This window comes from Lactuca virosa, chromosome 5 (assembly GCF_052849685.1).
Source record: "Lactuca virosa cultivar CGN04683 chromosome 5, Lactuca_virosa_CGN04683_v6, whole genome shotgun sequence".
NCBI classification, from domain to species: Eukaryota; Viridiplantae; Streptophyta; class Magnoliopsida; order Asterales; family Asteraceae; genus Lactuca; species Lactuca virosa.
Window position 1 is genome coordinate 253,995,567 of NC_136430.1, and position 21,553 is coordinate 254,017,119.

Genomic DNA, 21,553 nt, shown 5'->3' on the forward strand with positions numbered 1-21,553 from the left:
GCGTAACCGAGAGGCTTCGCGACTATAAATACCTGTGAGGGTCTCCGGGTTTTTCACACCATTTTCTTTCTCTCTCTAAATAACTTTCTCTCTCTAAGGGTTTTAACCCTTCCCTAAGCCTAGGTGATCCCCTAGCACCCTAAGGAAGCCCCGAGGCTCCCGGAGTCCCGAGAAAAAGGGTCTTTCGGTTTCGGAAACGCTGCTCCAAGCAAAGCCCAATTTTCTTTAAAATCCGTTGTAAGTAAGCTATGGTTACGCAATTTTTAATATAGCTTTCAAATAATTATAGTAATGTTATTAGGTCCTTAAAATAATTATTTGGGCTATTATTATGAGTTATATTGAGTGTTATTTAACGCTTATATAATAATAATAATAGCTAGACTATTAATTAGTCGCGGTTAACGTTAAAACTAAACTCTAGTAGGATTGATACTAGGTTTTGGTCAAGGAAAAATTGTTTTGAGATAACGAAGTGTTGTTCGAGTACCGAGTCACCACCTAATCAGGTGAGTGCATAGTAACTTTCAGCTTACACATAGATATGAAGTATTTTATATAAATTACGTGCTATGTGTGCATATTGTCTGAATACTTGCTATCTATGTTGGATGAACGTTTTTATACATGTTTTCAATGATTTAAACTGTATATGTATTTTATATCTACGAAAATGTTGGGGTAAAACATGGGTAGATGCAATAGGTGAAGTGTGATAAAATGATGAGAGGCCTCGATGTTGATGTTGTTGGTTCTATCATCTAGCGGAGTATGGATGACGACCAAAGACTCTTCTAGACAGTCCAGTGGAACGCTAGCAGGCTCGCAACCTGTAGGTGTTTGTGAACGATGTGTTCACCGGTGTACTCCATCCCCCACATGGTTGCCTTTAGGACATTTATTGCTGAGGAACCCCCTTAGCAGTAGTGTCCATCCCGATGATGATCCTTAGGCTAGGTCCCTTATGATAGGTGTTTAGGGACGTAAAGTGAGGATAACGGGAACGGGTAATCGGCTTATTGTTGATTGATGAAACTAAATAACTTATTTATTGTGGGTTGAAAACCCAAGCCTGACCCACTCAGTTTCATGTATTACAGGTAGTGGCGCTCGAGCATAGATGTGATATTTTGGATGAGGGATTACGTATATAGGCTTGTAGATATGAAATAATGTAGTAAGGCTTATATTGTACTGTTTATGCTTTTGATCTGTATCGAACATGACATCCCGAGTCTTTTAATGAAATACATTTCTTTGGAAATGCTTTTGATAAATATTTATCATATTTTGTTTTGGGACAAATTCCGCAGCACTTTTATTTAAAATGTTACTCTGATTTTCAAACAAAGCATAAACAAAATCGGTCTTTTATGGCCGTGAAAATGGGGATGTCATAGTTGGTATCAGAGCATTAGTTTAAGCGAATTAGGAATTTGTAGGATTTCTAGACTTAAACTTAGAATGCTAAGTGATGATTGTGAGGTATGAGCACTAGCTTATTTTAGGAATTATGCCTAAAATGCTTTTATGTGCTAAATGCTTTGTGCCTGATATGTTGTCAATTGTTCGGATCTATGGTCTGTTGCCGACCGGATCTGGAAACCTTATGTGTTTAGGATTGTAAACGTACGACTACGATATTAGAACTAGCATGTAAACGTTTCGGAGTGATAAGGATGACTTAAACGACTATCCTAAATAAAGATCTAAATTCGCCTTATTCGCTGTATAGATCAAGATGGCAAGGACCAGTAGCGGAAACGTGAATGTAAATGGGAACCGAGATCAACCCCTAGTGATACAACAAATACCAGTCGTAGTAGAAGTTGCACCTGAGCCGATCACCATGGCTGGGGTACAAGCCATGATACGGGCTATGTTAGCTGAACAAAGGGAAGAAGTAAGGCAAATGATGCAAGAGAATAGGGACGAACCTACCATACATGTTGGGCCGACCGAGCCAATTCCCGTACAATCTGAGGAAGGGAACTACAGCCGCCAAGTGAGTCAAGTAGGGACTCAAGGTGAGCAAAGAGATGGCCCGGAGAGGAGAAACAACAAGGATGGGCGGATGTACAAGAATTTCTTGGGTGCGAAACCACCTAGTCTCTCAGGAAGCCCAAAGCCTGTTGAGATTATGGATTGGATCTCCGAGATAGAGATGGTGTTTGAGAGCTGTGACTGCAGCGAGAAGCAGAAGACCGTCTTCGCTGTGAGACAATTGAAAACTGGAGTCTTGAGCTGGTGGAAGCTATTGGCAGATACAATGCCGCGAGGAGAAGCTCTAAAAATGTCATGGGATGAGTTCTTGGAACAACTGAAGGCGCAGTACTGTTCAGAGATAGATCTAATTGATCTGAACAATGAGTTCCAAAACTTGAAGAAGGGAAGAATGAGCATCGACGACTATGCTGATGCATTCACAGAAAAGATGAAGTTGTTTCCATACCTAGTGCCAACCGAACACTCCAAAATTGAGAAGTTCGCAAATGGACTGCCAGCCAACTTTGGCCCGACAGTCAAGATGGCAACCACTCTGAAATCAGCTGTTCGAGCAGCTAAGAATGTGGACACCCAGCAAAAGGAAAGGGGTCTGGAGAGGGCCGAGGTTGGTGAGAAAAGGAAATTCGATGGATCTTCAAGGTCCACCAATAAAAGTAAATTCTCGAAGTCCGGTTCGAAGGGAGGAGGAGCCGAAGCAAAGTGGTGTGATAAGTGCAAGAAGAAGCACTACGGAAAATGCGACAGAGAAGTCACCTGCTTTAAGTGTGGAAAGACCGGGCACTATGCCAATGAATGCACCCTCACCAAGAAAGTCTGTTATGGGTGTGGCGAGGAAGGGCACATTTCGAGGGACTGCCCGAAGAAGAAGGAGGCAGGAAGACCCAACATTCCACCGAAGCCGAAGGCAAGAGCCTTCCAGATGACGCTCGAGGCTGCAAAGGAGGCAGCAGACGTCGCTTCAGGTACCTTTCTTGTAAATGGATTGCCTGCCAATATACTATTTGATTCAGGAGCAAACAATTCCTTTGTATCGCATAGATTTGGAGGAAAGTTAGCATTGCCTGTAGAAAAACTTGATAATGCCCTAATTGTGGAAGTTGCCAGTGGCAAGTTCGTACCTGTTAGTAATCGTATTAAGAACATCGTCATCGACCTAAACGGAAACGAATTCCATGAAGAGTTGTTACCCATAGAATTGAACGGTTTCGACATCGTATTGGGAATGGATTGGCTTAGCGCCAACGATGCTGAGGTTCAATGCCGAAAGAAGATAGTAAGGGTAAACCCACCCAGAAAAGAGTCATTTATGGTGTACGGGGACAAACGCCGAGTAAATTCTGGGATCATCTCCCTGATGAAAGCCAGAAAATGTTTGTCCAAAGGATGCGCATCATATTTGGCGTTTGTTATCGATGCTAAGAAGGAAAAGAAGGAGGTGCAGAACATACCGGTCGTATGTGATTATCCGGAAGTCTTTCCCGAAGATCTTCCCGGATTACCACCTGATAGACAAGTGGAGTTCAGAATAGACTTGTTGCCAGGAACAACACCGATAGCGAAAGCACCATACCGACTAGCACCGACGGAGATGAAGGAGCTTATGACGCAACTTCAGGAGTTGTTGGACAACGATTTCATTAGACCGAGTTCATCACCCTGGGGAGCTCCGGTGCTATTCGTGAAGAAGAAATACGGAAGCATGAGAATGTGTACAGACTACCGAGAGCTGAACAAGGCAACGGTGAAGAACAAGTATCCATTGCCAAGGATTGATGACATATTCGATCAGCTTCAAGGTTCGAGCTATTTCTCAAAGATCGATCTTAGGTCAGGATATCATCAGCTGAAGGTGAGAGAGCAGGATATCGAGAAGACTGCATTCAGAACAAGATATGGACACTACGAGTTCTTGGTTATGTCGTTTGGACTAACCAATGCTCCAACAGCATTCATGGATTTGATGAACAGGGTTTGTAAACCATTCCTCGATAACTCTGTGATAGTGTTCATAGATAACATTCTCATCTACTCGAAAAGCCAGGAGGAGCATGGCCAACATCTATGAGAAGTGTTGGAAGTATTAAAGAAGGAGAAACTATATGCAAAGTTCTCCAAGTGTGATTTTTGGATCCGAGAAGTCCAATTCTTGGGTCATGTGGTTAACCATGAGGGAATAATGGTTGACCCAGCAAAAATCGAAGCTGTAATGAAGTGGGAACGTCCAAAGAGTCCCACGGAGATTCGAAGCTTTCTAGGATTAGCCGGATACTACCGACGATTTATCCAAGGCTTTTCTTCGATAACCTCTCCATTGACAGCTTTGACCCACAAAGGAGCGACATATACGTGGAGTGAAAAACACGATGAGGCATTCGAGAAGCTAAAGAAGAAGTTATGTGAAGCACCGATACTTTCTCTACCCGATGGAGTTGAAGACTTCGCGGTATACAGTGACGCATCTGGAGTCGGGTTGGGTTGTGTTCTAACCCAAAGAGAAAAGGTGATAGCATACGCATCTCGACAATTGAAGGAGCACGAAAAGAACTACCCCACTCACGATTTGGAGTTGACAGCGGTAGTTTTTGCTCTAAAGATATGGAGGCATTACCTCTATGGCATGAAGTGCAAACTTTTCACTGATCATAACAGTCTCCAGTATCTCTTTAATCAGAAGGAGTTGAACATGAGGCAACGACGCTGGCTAGAGTTACTCAAGGACTACGACTGTGAGATACTTTACCACCCCGGTAAAGCAAATGTTGTTGCCGATGCTCTAAGTCGAAAAGTCATTCTTGAAAGAAAAAGGCCAAGGGCGTTGAGAATAGAAGTTGTCTCGATAATTGTGGAAAGGATCAAGAAAGCTCAAGAAGAAGCGTCAGAAAAGAACGACCGAAAGGAAGAACGTTTGGGAAGGACGTTGGTATTCGGCACAAACCGTCAAGGACTGAAGGTATTCCAAGATCGGATTTGGGTACCTAAGACGGGAGGAATAAGAGATCTTCTGATGGAAGAAGCTCACAAGACCATGTACTCGATTCATCCCGGTGGCACTAAAATGTATAGGGACCTAAAACCCTACTACTGGTGACCGACGATGAAGCTCGATGTTGCAAAGTATGTGGCCGAGTGTGTAACTTGTGCAAGAGTTAAGGCACAACATCAGAAACCGTGTGGGAGTTTAGAACCTTTACCTGTACCCATGGGTAAATGGGAAGACATCACCATGGATTTTGTGACTAAAATACCCCGGACGAAGAGTGGACACGACATGATTTGGGTGGTCGTGGATCGTTTCACAAAGAGTGCCCACTTCATAGCTGCCAACGAAAGGTGGTCTATGGATAAGCTTGCAAATGCTTACGTGAAGGAAATTGTGAGACTTCACGGTGTTCCTCTAACAATTGTATCGGATCGTGATAGTCGTTTCACGTCAAGGTTTTGGAGAACTCTACAAGAGGAACTGGGTACGAAGTTGTGTCTGAGTACAGCTTACCATCCGCAGACTGATGGTCAGAGCGAAAGAACAATTCAAACGCTTGAAGATATGTTGAGAGCATGAACCCTCGAGTTCCAAGGTAACTGGGATGAACACTTACCTCTGGTAGAATTTTCCTACAACAACAGTTTCCACTCGAGCATCAAGATGGCACCCTATCAAGCTTTGTACGGACAAAAGTGTCGTACGCCTTCTTGTTGGCTTGAGGCTGGAGAAAAGCAGTTTATGGGCCCCGAGATAGTCCATGAGACTGCTGAGAAGCTGAAGGTGATTAGGGAAAGGATGTTAGCAGCTCAGGATCGTCAAAAGAGCTATGCTGACAAGAAAAGACGAACGATGACCTTCGAAGTTGGGGATTCGGTTTTGCTTAAGGTCTCACCGTGGAAGGGACTTATAAGATTCGGGAAACGAGTAAAGTTAAGTCCAAGGTTTATTGGACCGTTCAAAGTTCTTCAGAAAATTGGGAATCAAGCTTACAAGCTGGAATTGCCCGAAGAACTCGATGGTATTCATAACACCTTCCATGTGTGTTATTTGAGGAAGTTCACGGGAAAAGTTCCCGATATAATTCCAATCTCAGAGTTAAGAATGGATGAAAACAAGAGGCTGATTGAAGAGCCCGAGGCAATTGTTGACCGTAAGACTAAGAAGTTACGACGCAAGATGGTCGACTTAGTGCTAGTCCAGTGGAAACATTCGAATGGACCGAATCTCACTTAGGAAACAGAGGATGACATGATGAGTCGCTATCCGCATCTGTTTGCTGACGCATGATTCCGGGACGGAATCTTCCTAAGGGGGAGAGAATTGTAACGCCCGGGTTTCAGGGCTAAGCATTTTTAGACGATGTAATAGTCTATGTCCACTATTGTAACTCTTTTGATGTAATAAAGATGAAATATTTGAGTATTTTGTGAATTATGTGAATTTATGTGCTTATTATTTAATTATAAATGTATAATTAATAAAGAATAAAAATAAGCGTCAAAATTAAAGTATTAGATAAGCCTGATATCTTTACATAAAGTCGTAGTGGTCGAAACAAGGATTCCGGAGATATAAAGAACGCCGAAATCCGAGTTATAACGAAGAAGTTATGACCCGTCGAAGTTTCGTGATGAAACGGCATGATACCGGGAAGCGTAAATAGTGAATTTACGATAGAGCGATTTTTAGCCTTAGCGATCTAAACGAAAGTCGTAGAAAACGTTAAACCGAGAGCGTCCATAAAAAGAACGCCCAAATCTGACTTCGTATGAGGAAGTTATGATTTTTCGAAGTTTCGGCTTAGCAGTGTACAACCCGAAGTTCGAATATTAGATCGAGCAGTTTTTAGCCGACACAACCTAAACGAGAATCGAAGATCTCGTTAATAGTAGCATAACGATAAAAAGACAGACGAAAACGGACATCGGATGAGGAAGTTATGAATTTTTAACGGACCAATCCTGTCCCGGCCTGTTAAAAATATAACTTTTAAAATAAATTCAAAATTAGCCGACGGAGTCTAAACGAAAGTTGTAGAGCGCGTTCCCGCCTACGTGTGGATATAAAGAACGTCGAAAACGGAGCTCGTATGCGAAAGATACGAATTTTTAAAGTTTAGACTCGAATTTACGAAATTTGTTGCTCGATTGATGACGTGGCATAATCTGGACCGTCGCTTGCTGATCACGGCTTGCTTCGGATGAAGGACACGTCGCCCTTCGCTACGCCCCGCGTCCGAAATTGAGTACGCCCGGCGTACTGATTTGATCCACTTCCGAGAGTAGGCGCGTGCGAGCCAGCTGGATCCGAGCTGGTGATCTTATCCGAAGCCTATGCCCCGCGTAGACGGCTGGACGCCCAGCGTAACCGACAGGCTTCGCGACTATAAATACCTGCGAGGGTCTCCGGGTTTTTCACACCATTTTCTTTCTCTCTCTTAATAACTTTCTCTCTCTAAGGGTTTTAACCCTTCCCTAAGCCTAGGTGATCCCCTAGCACCCTAAGGAAGCCCCGAGGCTCCTAGAGTCCCGAGAAAAAGGGTCTTTCGGTTTCGGAAACGCTGCTCCAAGCAAAGTCCGGTTTTCTTTAAAATCCGCTGTAAGTAAGCTACGCTTACGCAATTTTTAATATAGCTTTCAAATAATTATAGTAATGTTATTAGGTCTTTAAAATAATTATTTGGGCTATTATTATGAGTTATATTGATTGTTATTTAACGCTTATATAATAATAATAATAGTTAGACTATTAATTAGTCGCGGTTAACGTTAAAACTAAACTCTAGTGGTATTGATACTAGGTTTTGGTCAAGGAAAAATTGTTTTGAGATAACGAAGTGCTGTTCGAGTACCGAGTCACCACCTAATCAGGTGAGTGCATAGTAACTTTCAGCTTACACATAGATATGAAGTATTTTATATAAATTACGTGCTATGTGTGCATATTATCTTAATACTTGCTATCTATGCTGGATGAACGTTTTTATACATGTTTTCAATGATTTAAACTGTATATGTATTTTATATCTACGAAAATGTTGGGGTAAAACATGGGTAGATGCAATAGGTGATGTGTGATAAAATGATGACAGGTCTCGATGTTAATGTTGTTGATTCTGTCATCTAGCGGAGTATGGATGACGACCACGGACTCTTCTAGACAGTCCAGTGGAACGCTAGCAGTCTCGCAACCTGTAGGTGTTTGTGAACGATGTGTTCACCGGTGTACTCCATCCCCCACATGGTTGCCTTTAGGACATTTATTGCTGGGGAACCCCCTTAGCAGTAGTGTCCATCCCGATGATGATCCTTAGGCTAGGTCCCTTATGATAGGTATTTAGGGACGTAAAGTGAGGATAACGGGAACGGGTAATCGGGTTATTGTTGATTGATGAAACTAAATAACTTATTTATTGTGGGTTGAAAACCCTATGTACTCACCAGGCTCCCAAGCCTGACCCACTCAGTTTCATGTATTACAGGTAGTGGCGCTCGAGCATAGATGTGATATTTTGGATGAGGGATTACGGATATAGGCCTGTAGATATGAAATAATGTAGTAAGGCTTATATTGTATTGTTTATGCTTTTGATCTGTATCGAACATGACATCCCGAGTCTTTTAATGAAATACATTTCTTTGGAAATGCTTTTGATAAATCTTTATCATATTTTGTTTTGGGACAAATTCCGAAACACTTTTATTTAAAATGTTACTCTGGTTTTCAAACAAAGCATAAATAAAATCGGTCTTTTCTGGCCGTGAAAATAGGGATGTCATAACTGCCACTATGTAACATTTATGTCCTCGGTAGAGCCCAGAACGATAAAAGAAGCATTGCTTGAACCTGACTGGATAGCTGCAATGCAAGAAGAGCTAGAAGAATTTCAAAGAAACAAAGTTTGGCAGCTCGTTCCGAAGCCACGTGGTCACTCTATTGTTGGTACTAGATGGGTGTTCAAAAACAAGCTGGATGAATCTGGTGCTATAGTCAGAAACAAGGCAAGACTAGTTGCAAAGGGGTATAGTCAACTTGAAGGCATAGACTACGATGAAACGTATGCTCCGGTAGCATGCATGGAAGCTATTCGGATCTTCCTAGCATACGCAGCCCACAAGAACGTCAAGGTACACCAAATGGACGTTAAGAGTGCATTTCTCAATGGGGAATTAAAAGAAGAGGTTTATCTTCAGCAACCTCCAGGTTTTGAAAATGTTGAATTCCCAGACCACTGCTACAAGCTTGAAAAAGCAGTCTACGGTCTGAAGCAAGCCCCAAGAGCATGGTATGAGACTCTTTCTGAATTCCTTGTCTCATCCGGGTACAAGAGATGAGTGATTGACCCCACATTATTTAGAAAAGCAAATGGTAACCACCTTATGCTTGTACAAATATATGTGGATGATATCATCTTCGGATCGACTGAGCAAGGAATGGTGGATGAATTTGCTAAGCTCATGACCAACAAGTACAAAATGAGCATGAATAGAGAGATTAACTTCTTTCTAGGACTTCAAGTGAAACAAGTTCCGCAAGGGATATTCATTCATCAAGAGAAATACACCACTGAACTGTTAAAGAAATATTCTATGGACAACTGTTCTTCGGCTAAGGTCCCCATGGCCTTCGGTTATAAGATCTCTGCTGATCCCTCAGGTGAATCTGTGGATCACAAGACTTATAGAGGTATCATAGGCTCTTTGATGTACCTCACCGCAAGCAGGTCAGACATTGTCTTTGCAACTGGTGTATGTGCAAGGTATCAAGCTGACCCAAAAGTGTCACATATGACCGCAGCCAAACAGATACTACGGTACCTAAAAGGAAGCAAATCTCTTGGTCTATGGTACCCCGCAGGCAACGATTTCAGCCTCCAACCATTCACAGATGCGGATCATGCCGGATGCAAACTAGATAAAAAAAGCACTTCAGGTGGATGTCAATTTCTGGGTGAAAGACTCGTCAGCTGGTCATCAAGGAAACAAAGCTGTGTATCTCTGTCTACCGCAGAAGCTGAGTATGTGGCCGCAGCCAGCTGTTGCTCTCAAGTCCTTTGGATGAAAACTCAATTATTGGACTACAGATATATAATGTTGCGGATACCGATCTATTGTAACTCTGAAAGTGATATTGATATTTCTCACAATCCAATTCAGCACTCCAAGACTAAGCATATTGAACTACGGTATCACTTCATGAAAGACCACATCTTGAAAGGTAACATTGAACTTATCTTTGTTCATTCTCATGAAGAGATGGCTGATGTGTTCACAAAAGCGCTCGACTCCACAAAACTTAACACCTTCCTGCAAATGTTAGGAATGATGAATCCAGACTCGCAATTCTTTTTGAATTGTTAGATACCGCAGACCATCCTTGGTCTCCGTTGCGGTTCTAACTGAAAGTTACTTATGATAGATGGTTCTGGTACCACAGTCTAGGTACCGCAACCATATATCATACTTATTTTTCATGGGTCCTTATTGTTTGTTATTACTAACTTTTGTACAAGTGCTCTTCTCAGTTTCTTCTACTGTAGTCATAAATCTATCCATCCGCAATGACATTTGTTCATCCGCAATGACACCTGGTCATCCGCAATGAAGTTTCCATCCGCAATCACATTGATAATTTCTCAACTGTTTCATCAACCCTTGAATCTTTTGTGTGCTATTTAATGATCCTTCATTAAATAAAACATTAAATAAAAAAAATATTCCTTTGAGAAACTGTCTCATTCTCTCTCTGAATAAGCCTTGTGTCAGACCTATTTTTAGGTATGATGACAAAAAGAACATTTTTCCATAATCACATCCTTAATTTGTCTTTTCCGCTTACCCAGAACGTCCCATCCATTACAACTTCCTTTCCTCTCACCCCACGATCACCTGATGTGATGATGTCCTTCTGACCCTTCATTAAATGCAAACCCTCTTTTGGCAAATCTCAAAAATCTTTTTTTTTAAACCGTTTGATTTTATGTGGCTGAGATTTAATCTCCGATTCAAAAGATTCCCTCCAATCGACGTTTTACCTTATTCTTTTTTTTACCTAGGGTAAAAATCTCATCCCTTTATAAACTCGTCTTCTTCCCCAAAATCACTTTACGCTTTCTGAACATTGAACCTTCCCTCTCAAATCCATCAAGAACTCTGTTTCTTTACTCTTTCTCTCAACCCTCAACAATGGTGAAATCCGGTATTTCAAAGAAACAATCCAAGGCATTTGGATCAGTAAACCCTACTGGTTCAGACTCTCCCATTATTGCTTCAAGCAACTTTAGAGCAGTGTTCGAAGATCATCCATCCTATAATGCTCCAACCAAGCTGATGATTAAGTTTCTTAAGAATCATCCCCTGTTTGGCCCCTTTGATGCTTTCACAGATGTTGTCCCAATCTCAACCCTCTTTAAATGTGCATTCTCAACTTATCGCCCAATCGAAAACCCACAAGAAGTTCACCTTAACCTGGTTAATGATTCTTTGGTCATTCTGTCCAAAGAAAATTTTCTTTCTGCCATTAACCTTCTTGTTCATCCCTCCATCAAGATCTTCTCCCCATCCATGGCGGACGTTACTTCAGCCCTTTACCAAATGGGTTATCAGAAAAAGATAAGGGGAATTGGTGAATTAAAAAAAAATCAATTGCCTGCGGTCTGGCAATTTGTCTGCCACTTCATCATCCGCAGTCTATCCGGTAGAATCGGAGGCACAGACAATATGGGACTGAAGCTTCTAGAGCTGTTATGGAGTATATTCACAGGACACGATGTAAAGTACGGGAAGATCTTATGGGACTACTTTATTCAATATATTCCCAAGGAGAACCCAAGGGAGAACCCAACCGAGCTCACCTTTGCAAGGTTCTGGTCACTCTGCATTTCAGATCTTCATACGGATGCTGGAATCGACATGGGCAGTGACATCGATTTCTTTGTCACCAAGGATCTCAAAAGGTACAATCCTTCTTCTGATAAAAAAAATTTTGGACCAATTCGAAGACTCCCTACCTACATTCTTTCCACACTTGGTCTTGAGACTGCTGATGTCTCAGATCACATTGAGGCTACGGAAGGTATTGCCCCATACCCTCCTACCCCGCCTCTCCAAGACCCATTCGCAACCATTAACCCTGAAGGTACCGCAGTCCCTTCTGCCACTACTCTCTCCAATCTTTCTCAAAGAAGAAAGCAATTGGCCACCAAGAAGAAACAAAGAACACCCAAGAAGGATGCTCCCAAACGAACCGCACCCACTAAGAAACGTAAAACCAAACCTACCACAACCACACCTGATAGTGAATCTGATGAGGATAGGCAACCAATTTCTATCCTTAAGAAAAGAAAAACCGATACCTCTGGCCAAATGCGTGACCGGACCGATATTGAAGCCTCTCAAAAGGCTCTGGTAGTCCTTGAGGTGGTCGCAGATGCATTCAACACCACTATCATTTTCCAATCAGACTCAGAAAGTGAGTCTGATTCACGACATCGTGGAGACTCCCCCCAGTTCACTCCCAAGAGGATGACACTGGTGCTCGCCCTAAGGTCTCTAGGGCTTCCCGACTGTATTTCTTTTCACCTGAGGAGTTGCACTCCATCCTTTTGAACGTCACCCAAACACTTCAAACACCTTCCCAACCGCAGGGCACTTCTTCCGCCCATGCCAGAACTGAGCCGAGGCCAAACTTGACCACGGGTCAAGGAGACCAAGGAAGCTCAGGAAATCCTACTCTGCTTACATCCGCAGCAGGTGGTTTAGGCATGGTGAGCACAAATGTGCAAGGATACGTGGACCCGAAGGACACTTCGGTGCGTTTTCAAGGATTTGACGGAGATGAATCAAACGACTCATGGTTAGGCTACACTCCGGTAACTGAGTCAGAAATCAAGAAATATGTCGCTTTCAAGAGGGCATTTCAAGCCCGCAAGGAACAACAGCTCAAGCAACAACAACAAAAGGAGCAAGATATCCAGTCAGTGGCATGGTATTGGGCAGACGCAATCAATAATGCCAATATCGTAGCCACCATTCAAAAGGTTCAGGAGTGGATGACCGAGATGGCTGAAACAGTCCTTAAAGCTCAGGCAGCAGGTGAAGGTGCAGGTACCTCCAGAGTGAGTCCAACTCCTACTCCAACTCCACATCCAACTCCAACAGTTCATGAATCACAAGAAGAAGGAACCGCAATAGAAGTCAGTTCTGCTCCCACCTTCGGTCTTGATGATGAAGACATCCAGGAGGTTAACAAGCCCAGTCCTTCTGATGATGACCTCATGATATTCGATGAGGAAGAGGAATCCAGTGGCTCTCACCATTTGACTTCTAAACCCAAAGAAAATAAGAAAGAGAAGAAGAATGTTGTCACCAGGAAAGAATTTATGAGCTTACAAGCTAAAGTCGATCAGATCTTAGCTGCGGTCAAGCCCACTCAACCGCAAAAAGAAGACTCTCCCGGGCCGCAGTCACTGATCGAACGTATAGAACGCTTGAAAACAAGGGAACGCTTGGCTGCTGAGAGAATTTCTCTTAAAGTGGAAATGGGGATCCGGTCCCTTGACAACAACCGCAAAGCAGATCACAAGGATTTTATGGCTGCTGCGGAACGCCTCATCACTGAGGTAACCGCAATCAAAACGGATCTCCAAGCAGCCATTACGGATCAAGCCACTCAGTCTCAGAAACTGATAGCTGAGACTCACACTGCGTATGAGTCCACTATCTCAGTTCTTCAAGCAACAATCAATAGACTCCAACGCTCCCTTTCCTCCAACTTCCATGGTCCCGAGATCCTCCAGCTCACCAAGGAAATACACAGGCTACTCTTTAGCTCCTCCATTCCTAATAATCAACAGTTGGCCGAAGCCCTCAAAGCTTAATTTCAAGAGGTTTTTGCCAAGGTTGATGGCCTTAAAAAGTGGCTTAAGGAAGCTCCTCTGTTGCATTCCTCGATAGGGGGAAGTGAAGAAGAAGTCCATCACTCTGATCACTCCATCTCACAACATCAGAGCCCCCCATCATCACAGAAAAAATTCCTACACCGCAGCCTTCACCGCAACCATCTTATCATACTCCACCTCATAACACTCCACCGCAAGAGAATGTCACTCCTGAAAAGCCAGAAACTCCACCTCACTTCAAAAACCTGGCTGAGTACATGTCATCTCAAAGCTCAACTGACTCTCCTGCCACCACCCAAAGGAAACATGATTGGAAGGCAGCCAAACTTGCAGAGCTTATATGGAGAGAATGCGGTTTTGATACTATGATGGACGAATCCTTGATAAACTCTTGGATCAATCCGCACCACAGACTGCTGGATGAAGATTACAGAACCCACCTCACCTATGTTGAACCCCCTACTGATGGATATTGGGATGTCCCAATTTCTCCAAATGCCAAATACTTCACAGTATTTGAGCATTTCGACCGCAGCCTTCCTGACCACAAAAGACTGCCAATGGAATTTGAGAGACTCAGTCTTTTTCATGCTAAACATGCCTCTTCCATTGAAAATATATGGTCTAACGATAGACCATCCGCAGTCAAGAACTACAAAATCCGGAAGTTCATGAAGGCTGACTACATCCAGTATACCCTCACTAGAAGGGAGCATGACTATATCCGCACCCAGGCAGACTTTCCCTGTATGAATCCGGAAGAAATCTTTCTTATTGCCAAGGTGTTCCAAAACAAGTCAGAAAAGCACCCGAAAATGAAGATTGCGCTTGAAAAGGCCAATACTTTTCTGAAGGAAACGGTCTGTGATTTTGCCAAGATCGATGCAGATATCTATCCTATCATTGCCAAGAAATTTGATTTGCCACCTCTTGAACCTGCACCAATGCCTACCGAAGGCTATCAAGAAAGATCCTTAGGCGCAACCAACTTTCCTGAACTTAGAGTCATTTTCAAAAAGAAGATAAATAATGTCAAATATTTCATTCCTATGACTGCCATGCATCGCCTCACCAAGAAGCAACTTGACATCTGCCGAACCGCAGTTGAAAGATCGAACCACACTACCACAGAAGTCAAGTTCGAGATCTTAAGGAGAATCACCTGGCTGGAAAACATCATGAAGTTTTGGTGGATCCTGATCAAGTTCCTCAAACTTGATAGCTGAACAAAAGTTAAAGAGGTCACTTAGGGGGAAATTATTGAATCATAAAAAGTGACCCTCTTGAACTTCAGCGACCGCAACCTCTTCAGCTACCGCAGCCATCCAGCACCCGCAGTCAAGCTCCTTCATCAGCAACCGAATCCGGAGTCTACCTACCGCATTCACTTAACTAGATTACTTTACTTATCTTTATTATGATACTCTCTATTGTCCAGTATGCCTTGCATGGCTACTCTTAGAGATGTAATCTAGTGTACTTCTTGAGTCTCTATAAATAGAACTCATTCTCTTGTATCTAAGATGGATAACTTACGCATCTATCTATTCTGAATACACTTCTCAAGTTATTCTTTCTATCTCTCTATCTTACTACGCACCACTTCTTACTCTCAAATATTACTAGAATACAACTGATTATATCCTCTCTTCTGAGCAAGTCTTTCGTGACTTAATCACTAAGTTTGATCTTCCTTATTAACTCGGTTTGAATGCATTCCTTGTTATGAATCAACTTATGTGTATACTTGATATAACAATTCTTATCATTTCTATTTCTTTACTTTCCGCAACTAACTCTCTAACTATCTAATTCTAACTTATTAGTATTATTGTTGAGCTTTTAGATCCTTCGAGATTAACTATTCCGCAATACACTTGCTCTAACGTTTGCTCAAGTGTGTCTCTAAGTTTTTCTCTCAATAGAATGTTATGTGAAAAGTGATATGTGAGACAATGGGTAAACAATAGCATTCAGACGAAAGATTATGAGAATGTAGAAGGATGATTCTTATGAGAATAAGATGATAATTCCTACATGAATAAGATTATGATTCCCACGAGAACATGATTGTGATTCCTTCGGGAATACGATTATGATTCCTTCGGGAATAAGATGATGATTCCTTCAGTAATATAGATAGATGATTCTTGTAGGAATAAGTTTATATGTTGCTAGAGAAGGTTGAGAAAAAGGTTCCATGAATGGAACAAAGTAAGAGAGTTCTTTAAGGAATCGTGATATATAATCCGTGAGGGATTAAGTGTATGAGATCCGTAAGGGATCATTGCAATCTGTGAAGGATATATGAAAAGAAATATTGTGAAAGGATCCGTAAGGGATCAAAGTTTTGGGAATGAGCAAGATAATTGTGGTTTGGTAAGATAGATTTATGTTGTTCCTTATATGACGTATGCAGTATGTTATGTGATTAGACCGTTTGGGTCTAAATGAGAATAGAATGGAAAAGTATGAGAAGATGAGAATAGAGAGGTAGAGTGTGAGAAAAGAATGTAAAAGAAAAAGAGAAGAAATGATAGAATAGGATGAGAAGATTAAAGAGATAATATTAAGAGGAGTATGAGAAGGGTAAAGAGAAGAGATGAGAATAGAGGATGATTATAAAAAGAGATGAGATGAGATGATATGAAGATAAAGTAAGAGTAAGAAGAGTATGAGAAGAGCAAGGATATGAGATGAGAAGAAGTGAAGACAGAGTATGAGATGATTATGAGAAAAAATGAGAAGGCATGGGATGAGATAGAGTGAGAGCATGAAAAGTGATGAGAAAAGAGTATATGAGATTAGATGAGATGAGAATAAAGTAGAAGAGTATGGAAAAAGGATAACATAATGTTAGAGTATGAAAAGAAAGCAAAAAAGAAAGAAATAGTGTATGCTATAACTCACCATACCTATGGTCGGAGTTGTAGATTTCTATGTTTTCCAGGTTCAGGTAGTAGCCATTATATAAGAAGAAATATGAGCACAAGTATTTAGATTAGGTATAGATTTTTATTTTAGTATTTCCTTGTTTCTTTAAATTGTGGTTATGATTCATTATAACCCCGATAATATCCTGGGATGTAAAATGTTTTGAACATTAGAATCCCACAATTTTTTTTTTTTGAAAATTTTAATAAACCCTAGAATATTGTCACACCCCAAAACCGGAACGGCGGAAACGTTCGGGGGTGGAGGACGTCATGTTTAGTATCACAAGTCATGAATCATAGTAAGCAAGTAATGAACAAACATTTCATTAGGGTTTAGAAAGTGTTTACAATGCGTGTGTTCACAAAACATAGAATACATAAGCAAATAACAAAACAAGACTTGAAGCTATTATGCTCCATCTTCTGAATTCCCAGCGCGAGTACCTGTCTACTAGTCTCCTGAGAATACAAGTTATTTGTAAGAGTTGATCAGCAATTAAGCTGGTGAGTTCATAAGATTTTAGTGATGTAAGTAAGTTGTAGAAAGTTGTTGAAAAATGTAGTTGAAAATGTAGTAAGTTGTAAGTTCTGTTTAGAAAAGTTCGTCGGTTCCTCTAGAAAATCCTATATTTCCTACTTTGATGAAAGATACGTAAAAATGATTCTACAAACCTTTCTATGAGTACTAAATGGATACAAGTTATATAAAACTCAGAGTAAACAAACAATCGACTGTGCGCATCTGCCCTAAGCCCACAACCAAACGAGGAACAGGAAGTAAGGCGGATAGCACACATCCCATTGTTTGTTAGATCATTATTTTATATAACCGTGGTGTATTCACTTGTTACTCATGGAGTTAATTGTAATACTTCCTTTATACTTAATGAAAAGATTCTTTAAAAAAACCCTTATGTCTTATAATAAAATGGTGACCACAGTGATTACTTCTATAATCACTTAGTTTATACTGGCTATACATAATCTAATCTCAAATAGATAGTTAATTGTATGAATCTGCCCTAAGCCCACAACCAAACAAGGAACAGGAAATAAGGCGGAACCAAATTTAGAGGTGAAAATATCATTTATTCTTAATTTGGACCAAAAATGTAAAGTTTTCCAAAATTGGGCCGAAAATGTAAAATTTTACCAAAAAGGGGCTGAAAATGTAATTTTCTGCAAAACAGGGTTTTAAATGTGAAAATATATCATTTTGGGTCAAAACTGTAAATTTAACAACATTTGGGACAAAATTGCAAACTTTTATAAATTATGGACTAAAGTGTCATTTTTACTAAACTTTGGGCCTTAATTAAAGATTTGAGTATCATTAGCCAAAAATGTCATTTTTACAAAATGAAAGCCTTTTATCATCTATCTATTAAGCCTCGAACTAAAACAAACAACCGAACCAAAAGAACGAACGAATTCCGTCAAAAGCTATTTATTGGGTCCAATATACACATTTCTTGGTCATTGGGCCCTAAGGGCCCAATTAAGTGTGTATTAAGCCCAATGTTTTCCATGACATGTTATTTGGGTCTTGTGGCCCACTTCCATATTAATTTGGGCCTAAGTTATGGATTACATGTTTATTGGGCTTTTGTGGCCCATTTACATGCCTATTGGGCCTAAATTACCCTTTTTCATGTGATTGGGCCTTTGTGGCCAAATTTCATATTAATAGGGCTTGGAATGGAAATTTCATGTGTTAGTAAACCGTAATGATACCCTTATGTAATCATTAAAATCCGTAAACTTATTCAAGTACCTTTCGAATACCAAAAACATCCCACAAATACGTAAACATTGAACATAATACAAAGAGAGGTTAAGAATCTAGTGAGACTTGTCGGTTGGCACCACTGAGTGTACTATCGTAGCCTGTAGTTACAATCAGAGTTTCCTGGTAGGAAAGCAGGAGTTTGTGTATAGATCTCTACGGGGTGACCCCCCACGCCTTAGTTGTTCGCTACAGCTAGACTAGGCCAGTCTAGGGCGACAACATCCTTATCAAGACCGGCATTTGGAAAAATACCAAGACGAGCGACCTAGTCATTATCATGCATGGTTATAACGGCTCATATAGGGATTCAATACCATAAGATAACCATTTGCAGATAGACTCTTTAATTGTGTTAATGCAAACGAATTATTTAACGATACAAGAAGTTAGACGTTATTATAAAACAGAAAATATCGGATTTTCTGGGGAATTTATTTATAGACAATTATCATTTATTCAAAATACAACGAACCTAAACTACACTCATACAAGTTTTATCTATTAAATTCACACATGCATTTATACTCGATTTTCACATTATTTTCAAAACATTTTACAGAGAATATCGGATTTTCTGGGTTTTTACAAAAGATACAAAGACTTTTACTCGAATATACTAATGAACTCACCAACATTATTTATGTTGACCGTTTTTAAAATAACTTGTATTCTCAGGTAATCGTTAAGCTGGAAGATATGCAAGTGTGTCTGGTTTTGCTTATGCAACATCACTTATCGTACTTTGAACAATTAGAACTTATGTATTTTAACAATGTACTTGATGTGAACAATGTTGGTTGTATTATGTAATGTTGGTAATAAATGTGTTATGTTTCATGTATATTCATTGTAATGATTATTCAATTGATAGTCACACCAGCCCCCGGACGTTTCCGCCGTCTGGTTCGGGGGTGTGACAGGTTGGTATCAGAGCAATGTTTATAGTGAACTAGCATATCTAACCATACATGATATGCAACTATAAACACAATGGGACTAAATAACTCTGAACAAACCAAAAATCTCACACTTATGTGCGCATACTAGGATAATAATCTAACAACATCTAATAAAAGCTTCTGGAGGAGATCGAACACTATGATTAAACTTGGGCAATTATGTAGTCATATTAGGGATAAATATAGCCTGATCAACTATATTTATTCAAAATATAACCAACACGTGTTCGGGAGTAATCATAGCGGGAAATGAATCCAAAAGCCTACCTTACTCTCCAAAACTCTAGGGAACCCAAAACTTAAACAACTAAAAATATACTATAGGAAATATTCAAAACGTGAATTATTTACGCACCCTCGTGCAGTCAGTATGGTTGGTTTCCACCACCCTGGAGATCCCTACCTTCCTAATCAGGGAAATAATGGATGGCTAGAGGAATCCGACGAGGAACCTGAAGAGGACCCTGTGGAAGAGGAGGAACCGGGAGAAGAAATCGAAGAGGGACCTGCAGAACCTTTGGCAGACATTGAAGAAGAAGAGTCTGGTGATGACAGCGACGATGATTCAGACACTGAGTCTGTATTCATCAACCCCCATACCCAGTGAGGGTGCCAGCTCACCGAATGGGCCCTAACGGCCCTACCCCTCCCTGGGCTATCGACATTTGGAGATGGAGCATACAACAGGGACAACGACCCCCGTTTGGCATGGCTCATGAGTTCTATGACTTGAGGGATGGAGGACCGGCTGACCGAGCACTTCCAGTCATGGTGAGAGAATTGAGGGACACTAGCAATCTGCCTCAGAGCACTGTCGATCAGATGCACTAGATGCAGAATAGGGTTGAGCAGGCGGAGCAAGAAACATAAGAGGTTATCCGGGAGTTCCACATGAGGCAGGTGAGGTGGGAGAGTCAACTTCGAGACGCGGAGCGACAGGTGGCACGCTTTCAAGGAGCATCCCCTTCCTCAGCACCACCCTCTGGCGCACCCCACCATGACTAAGATCTGCAGTAGCAACTCTGTCTCTCTACATCCTCTTCTATGCTATTCTTTCCACCTGTTATCCATATGTTGTCTCCTTTGCGTGATTAACGATCCGACCTGGTACACAGCATATGCAACATTCTACTTCTCAATCCATCTAAACTCTAGTTAGTCATATGTTTTACTCTTTGCGTGATTGGAAGAGATCCGACCTGAGCGTACAACATATGCATTCTAAATCTAACTTCTTCCTTAATAATTGTCTGCTCATCTGATGTAAGGAGTATTCTGGAAGAACTTGATTATTGGGGTATATCAGGAAGCGGGAAACACGTTCTAGTACAACTAAAATTGAACACTTATAGGTTGTCTGTAGATCTCGCTACTCAATTTAGGTGGACAACAATATCTTTGGTCGTCGTCAGCTGAATGGTCCTTAAGGAATATTATCTAGGAACTTAGGATCACATTGTCTTCTCACTTATAGTATGTCCTAATTTTGTCACAATCTCTCGTGTTTAAGTGGACCACAATACCGGCGATTGACCAGATCTATTCATGAAGGGAGAGGACTGATAAACGGATAAAGGCTGTCTAAAAACTTTGATCCCAAATCACTCTTAAAGTTAGATATCATTTTTATTTTTGTTAAATTTGTTCATAGTTTTCTTCTAATTTAAATATTATGGGAGAATTAAAAAATTTAAAAACCAAACAAAAATCAAAAAATTAAAAATCCAAAAATAGTGTTATTTCTGGTTTATTTCTTTTTCAGAAAATATGAAAAATCCAAAAATATTGTGTGCTAAGTTTTCTTTTAGTTTTGTTTTGTCTTGAAAAGTGAATTCAGATGTAGATGAGACTCATGGAGACTGTATCGGGATTTCTGAGCCAAGGCTTCATCCGTGAGCATCGAAGAATTCTCATTTGAAGGAGCAAGAAATGAAGATTATTCTTTCAACATTCAATCCTTCAACCCATGAAGCAAGGTGA